Below are 7,008 nucleotides of genomic sequence, written 5' to 3'. Positions count from 1 at the left end.
TGCCTTCCAGCCACCTCCCAGCTGCTCAACCGTCAGCACACACCTGAGGCTCTCTCTTCCAGGAAGCCTCCCCTGCCTGCTCCAGGCCAGTTCTTTCTGCGCTGAACTCCTGAGGCTCCTCTGGACACCAGCCTGACATCTGGCCGTGTACAATCGTCCCTTGTTCTCCAGCTGTGCACTTTAGTAAGAATGGCCACAGTCTGGGCCGTACATTCCCTGCCAAACCCTGGCCCTCAAGGGGCCTCGTATCACATCGCCCTCCATCGCCCTCCCGTCAGCCACACAAGGTAGCTTTCCGAGCACCGTCACGTAGCCAGGAACTCAGGCGGAGGGAGATGACGTGAATTATCCAGCTACACCCCGACGGGTCTGGCGGCAGAGCCCGTGTTCGTAACCTCCCATGGCCCAGCCCCATCTCCCCACATCTCTAGGCTCTTGGCGGGCAGGAGCCTCTTCCATGTCCCAGCTGGGGTCCTACTAGATGCTCAGATAAAGGCAGTGCTTCCTCAGGGCCGGCATGTAGCTGATACCTGTTAACTGCTAGTTGACTGGAGAGCTGGTTGAACAGAATGGAATGGAATCTTTTACTCAGAACAACAGAGGAATATGTTAAGAGCAGGGTTTTTAGAGTCACGCAACCATATGATCGTAGGCAACTCTCTAATCCCTCTGAGGCTCAGTTTCCTCATCTGCAAAATGGGAATGGCCATAGTGTCTTCCTCACAAGGTTACTGGGAGGATTATATTCAGCGCTGTGTGCGGGTGGCCTGGTGCCTGGCATGCATGGTCAGTAAGGGTCTGCTGCTGCCTCCCACTCTCAGTGGTATTTCTGGACAAGCCTCTTTCCCTGTTTTACAGGTGAGGAAACTGAGGCCCAGAGAAACACCTTTCCCAAGATCTTGCAGGGTCTGGATTGCAACTGCAAATTACTAATTCCTACCCCAGACTCTTCCCAGGGCAGGCCAGCATTTTTTATCCAGGACAGTGTGGGTAGAGGTGGTGGGTCAACTGGAGGAAGGTATCTTTCTAGACTTTAAAAAAGTTTCTGACCAGCTGAAGGATAGTATCTTCTAAGAAAGACGGGCACCCACATCTCCCCATCTTAGTGAGGGAAGGTGTTAATCAGGGAGGGCTTCTAGGAGGAGGCAGGTATCAGTGCAACCCTGATCCTTAAAAGAGGAAGACAGTGTGGCTTCGGCTGCAGTTACTTGGAGGTGGGTTTGCCTGGGCCTCCATGCACCCCATCTGTGCTGAGTTTCCCTCTGGCAGCAGACACAGGGCCACAGGCCTGGCTCTCATGAGGTGAGGGGCCAGTGGAGTGGGTCCTTCCTCCCATCCTCATTCACTTGAGCTTTAAACTATTTGAGTAATGCTAACCCTGCCTTCCCACTAAAATGTCAGTGCCAGGATTTGATTTGATTTGACTTTTTTATATTTTATTTTATTTCCTTTTTTATTTTTGGTTTCTTTTACAGTGTTCCCAGGGCTTAGAACAGAGCCTGGCATATAGTAAGTGCTTAACAAACTCTTGAAGGAATGACTGCATTATCTCTTCCCTCCTGCCAACTGCACGCTCACACCAGGTGTCTTTACTCCTGCCCGGTTATGTCCCTGCCAGCAGTGCCCTCCCAATGCCTTTGTCTGGTGGTATCATGCCACCTCTTGCAGAGAGGCCTCCAGGACTACATAGACCTGCCCACCCTCTCTGACCTCATCACAGTGCAGATGGTGCCCAACCAAGTTGCTCTCCCCTTCTCTTCGCTCAGGTTGATTTCCAAGGAGGAAAGTGGGTGGGCAGGCCAGCTGCCTGGGGCTACACAGGGAGCAGGTATGGACAGTCCAAGGCTTGGGAGATGGGGACTTCTGATACCTGCTGGTTTGCCTAGGGCAGGTGAGGCCTGTACTTTCCTTTTTTGACCAGCAGGGCCTTTTGCACCAAGTTCACCAACCCAGGCCTGTGGCAGGACAGTACACTGTTGAAACAGGAGGTGTGGGCTGCTCAGCCCCAGGGAAGCCAGGGACCCTGCAGCCAAGGCTCGCCTTGGGGGCTTCTAGTTGGCTGGGAGGTTCAGGGTTCCCTTGACCTGAACCTCCTTTATAGATGTTGTCACCAAGCAGCCTGTGTGTGTGTCCTTATGAGTGTAAGAGAAAAAATTCTCTTAAGGTAGAAACCCAAACCAGGAGACAGGTGAGTAAAACCCAGAAAACTAGAAAGCAAAGATGACTCAGGAGAAAACTGTGGTCCTGGCTAAAGTCAAAGACAGGGCAGGGCAGCAGGAAGGAAGGGGGAGCCCAGGGCAGAGGGAGAGGTGGCCTACAGTTGGCTCTTTTGTCATCCCCTCCCCCAGAGGAAGCATCCTGCTGCTCACCCTGGCCTGTGAGGTCCTGTGGGCCCATGCCATCCCCCTATCATCGAGGCACTGGGCCCATGCCATCACCCACCCTCAGGGGGAGGGGATGGTCCATGAACCAGCATGGCTGGCTTCCCTCAGCAGTAAAATTGTCTACTGTACAGGATTTAAGTGACATAAAATACGCCACATCTGATGCACAATGACACTACATAATGTCAGGCCTCCCTCTCTCCCCTACTCTGGCACCATCCCTGCAAACCTTCCTGTGGTCATTCCTTCTATTTGGAGTCCCTAGGGGGCCTGGCACCGGGACCCAGGAAGGAAGAGGGATGCTGAGGAGCTTGAGACCCACTCGCCTGCCCTGGGTGGAGCTGGGGCATGAGCTCGAGCTCCTGATGCAGTCTGGAAGGTCCCTTGGCCTCCCTTGGCCTCTATTCACCTGCTTCTCCACCCAGCTTCCTCCAGCCCTCCAGTCCCTGGACACCCAGCACGGCCATGTCTTTCCACAGCATTCACTGTCCACCAGGCATTCCAGAGCACAGATCTGGAACCAGACTGAGTGGTTCTGTCTCAGTTTTCCCACTTGCTAGCTGTGTGACCTTGGGTGAGTTCCTCAATCTCTCTGTGCCTCCATTTCCTCGTCTATTATGTCCTGTTTCCTGGAGGTCCAGGTGGAAGTTTTGTTCCATCAAATGGCCTCCAAGTTCCAGAAGGGTATATGAAGCCCATTTATTAGGACACATTGCCTTTCAAAATCTCTACCTCCACTATAAGAGAGGGCTACAGAGGCAGAAACTGAGGTTCAGAGAAAGTGCATGCCTTGCCCAAGGCCACCAGGCCCCCTGCTTTCAGGCTCGCTCTCTGGGTGCATTAGGTTAATTGCAACTCTGATTTCTGGGCTTTGAGGTGGGTCAAAGAGATTCCAGCCCTGGGGGTGTGTGGCCAGGGGTGAGCAGAAAAGAGGTAAGTGAATATTTAAAATTCTCTAATAAAAGACTTGGACATCACGCAGAGTCCTATTTGCAGGGGGCCAGCCCCAGCACAGCACATGTGTGAAATGGCAGATTCCACGTGGCTCAAGATTGGGCTGGGTCTGCCTGTGTTGACCAGAGGGTGTCTAGGTTGTGAGGTCAAGTTAAAGAGCAAGGGAAGAGCCCTGTGTTACAGCATAACCTCTCTTCCCGCACGTGAAAATATGTGCTAGCGTGGGCATCACGTTTTTTTCTGGCAGGCCACACAAGAAACTGTTAACTGGTTACCTTCAGACAGAAGCTGCAAAAGGTCGAAGGGGAGGAGGGGAGGAGTTTTATTATTTTTTTAATGGCAGCAGATGTTATCTGAGCACTTGGGATTATGAGCCATCCCGCTCTCTCTCTAGTGTCAAAAAGAAGGATGTGCCGACAGTTGGTGGCAGAAGGGGTATGGTGTTTTGTTGAGTCTTGCTGTTGAGGGCAGGGCCTGGCTGGGAGGAGAGGCTAAAAGGCCCATGGACCCCACAGAGGGGATGGGGGTGCAACTTGACTTGCTGATTCTTCCCCAGGACCTCCAACTGGCTCAGGAGGCCCTTGAGGGGCCCAGGCCAGCCCTCGAGTTTTGGAGTCCTGTCTCCCGTTTGAATTAGACCTCCCAGAGCATAGCTCCTTTCCTACGGGGTAAGAACCGGGACCCGAGGCTTGCCCACAGTTTGCACATCCCGCTGCTGCTTGTCCTGCTTTCTGGGCCCCTGGCCGCAGGCTTCCCAGGGAAGCTGGCGAAACATGCTCTGTGGCCAGGTCCTGCCCTCCTGTCTGTTTACCTCCTACATCCCTGCGGCAGATCACAAGAGACATAGCACCCCGCTGGCCAGTCCTGGAGGGACTGGGGACCTGCTGGGCGTGCAGGGTTGGAAAGGGGATGTCCTGACTCTCTCCTCAGCCCTGCCCTGTAGGGCTCCCTAGTTTATAGTCACTGCTAGCCCAGCACCAGGTGAGGCAGCCTGTGGTCCCCGGCTTCACTCACCATCGACCACATGCCAAGCCATGACCCCATCCGAGTGGACGGAGACACCCCCACGCACCCCTTAAGTGAGATGAGCCCTGTGAGCTCCATTTCACAGGCTGAGAAACTGAGGTCCAGGTTGGTACGTGACTTGCCAAAGCCAACGGTGAGCCAGTGATAGAACAGAGCCAAAGATTCAGGCATTTCTCAGTCCTGGGTGCTTGACCTTCAGGGTGGGCTGATAAGAAATGAAGTTAATATGATCTCAGAATTAAAGAAAAACCTGCCTTAAAAGTGACCCAGCTCAACATCATATGTCATTATGGAATCATGAGTTAAAATGAGATACCACCACATGCCGTGTAGAATGGTGAAAATCCAAAATATGGACAACGCCAACTGCTGCAGAGGATGCAGGGCAACAGGAACTCTCGTTCACTGCCGGGGGGAGTGCAGAACGTTCAGCCACTTTGGAAGGCAGTTGGGCAGGTTTTTACAAAAACTAAACATACTATTTGTGATCTAGCAGTCGTGCTCCTTGGTATTTACCCAAATTAATTGAAAACTTATGTCCACACAAAAATCTGCACACAGATGTTGATAGCAGCTTTATTCAAAATTGCCACAACCTGGAAGCAACGAAGACGTCCTTCAATAAGCAAATGGATAAATAAACTGTGGCACATCCAGACAATTAAATATTTAGCGCTAAAAGGAAATGGGCTATGAAGCCATGAAAAGACAGGAAGAGACCTTAAATGCATGACGTGAAAGAAGCCAATCTGAAAAGCCTACATACTACACTATTCCAACTATATGACATTCTGGAAAACGCAAAACTATGGAAAAAGGAAAAAGATTGTGGGTGCCAGGGGTTAAGGAGGGGAGCTGGTTGAATATAGAGAGCATAAAGGATTTGGGGGCGGAAAACGACTCTGTATGACACTATAGTCGTGGATCCATGTCATTACACGTTTGTCCAAACCCACAGAATGCACAGCACCGAGTGAACCCTGATGGGAACTACAGACTCTGGGTGATGATGACTGGTCATAGGTTCATGAGTTGTAACAAATGTACCACGCTGGTGCTGGATGCTGGTGACGGGGGAGGCTGGTGTGGTGGGCAGCGGGGGGTTTGGCGGGAAATATCTGTACTTTCTGCTCAATTTTGCTGTGAACCTAAAACTGCTCAAAAAAGTTGTCTATGACAAAACGAAACAAAAGTGACTCAGGTGCAAGAGTTCCAAAGACCCTCTCTGTAGTGTCTTCCATAAGAGGACACTGTCTCCCCGGGGCCCTTGGGGTCCCTGCCAGAGGGGGGTGGGTGGGGATGCTCAGGGCCTGTGGTGGGCTCCCAGCCCCTCACACCTCCCCGCGTTTCCTGGAGGAGCCTCAGAGATCCTGGCTGGCCGTTGGCCCCCCTCTCCCTGGCTTCCTGTTTGGGCTCCAGAATCGTTGGGCCGTTTCTGCAGCTGAACCCGGAGCTGGTTGGGCTGGTGGGAGGGAGGACACTTGCCTTGTGGGGGAGGCGATAGGAAGGGGGTTGGGGCAGACTTCAAGTCCTTGAAGCTTCAGCTTGTGGTAACCTGGATGCTCAAATCATGACCTGGAGGCCCTCGAGAGGTCAGTTCCACTTGCTGCCTCCATGCTGGGCCAGGCAGCTGAGGTCTCGGACATCACTCGAGCCCAGCAGCCCATGCAGACAGGTCTTCTCACTGGCCATGTGATATGAGGGGACCGCTTCATCCAGGTGAACCCCAGCTTCATCACCTGTGAACACCTACTCCGTGGGTATGTGGGTTCACAAGTGGCAGTGCTGATTCTCACGGCAGATGGGGGCACACACCTTACTCGTGTCGGAAGGGAAGAAACCCCACCTTGTCCCCCCTGCCACCTGCCCCTCACCTTCTGCCCCAGCCTGGCTACCCTGCCACACCTTGACCCTTGAGCTTGATCCTAGCTGCAGACCTGCCAGGGTCCTGGAGAGCAGAAGACACAGCCCTGGCCTCGGGAAGCCCCGAGCTGGTCAGGCTAGGCGCTTACACAGGCAAGTACTTTCTGAGGGAGCAGCACTGGGAACCGCCGGGGGACACCTAGGCAACCCTGAGGTTCAGGGAGGGCTTCTTGGGGAAACTCTGGTCAGATGTTCAAGGATGAGTGGAGTTATCCAGGCATCGAAAAAGAGGAAGGCGTTCTGTCATCAAAGGCTCAGAGGCAGGCAGGTACCTGAAGTGGGCAGGGCTGTGGGTAAAGGTGCTGGGAGAAGAAGCCAGAGGCGATTGGGACTGTCTGACCCACTCATCCCACCTCCCCTCCTCTAGTGCTTTGGGCCTAGAATTGGCCCAAACCTTCCACTGCCCTGGGGTCTCAGCTGGATCACATTCCCCACAGGCCTGGCTCTGTCCTACCTCTGCATACACAACAATCAGGCTCTGCCAGGTGAGCCAGGCTCAGGCCATTGCCCCACCTTGTGGCTCTGGACAACTCGCAAGGCTGTGGGGAGGCCAGACCACATACCCACAGGGCCAAGGGGTGGGGTGGCAGGGAGGACAGTGCCCATCCAGGCCTCTGCAGGGAAGGAGGCTGCGGGGCTGTAGTAGCTGGGGATTTGCAAACAGGAAGGCACCAGCTCAGTCCTCTCAGCGGGTGTGCGAGGCTTCCCTTTGGAGATGCAC

The sequence above is a fragment of the Miniopterus schreibersii genome (assembly GCF_964146895.1).
Source record: "Miniopterus schreibersii genome assembly, chromosome: 13".
Lineage (NCBI taxonomy): Eukaryota > Metazoa > Chordata > Mammalia > Chiroptera > Miniopteridae > Miniopterus > Miniopterus schreibersii.
The sequence above is the reverse complement of the archived record's forward strand: the minus strand, read 5'-3'. Positions refer to the sequence as shown.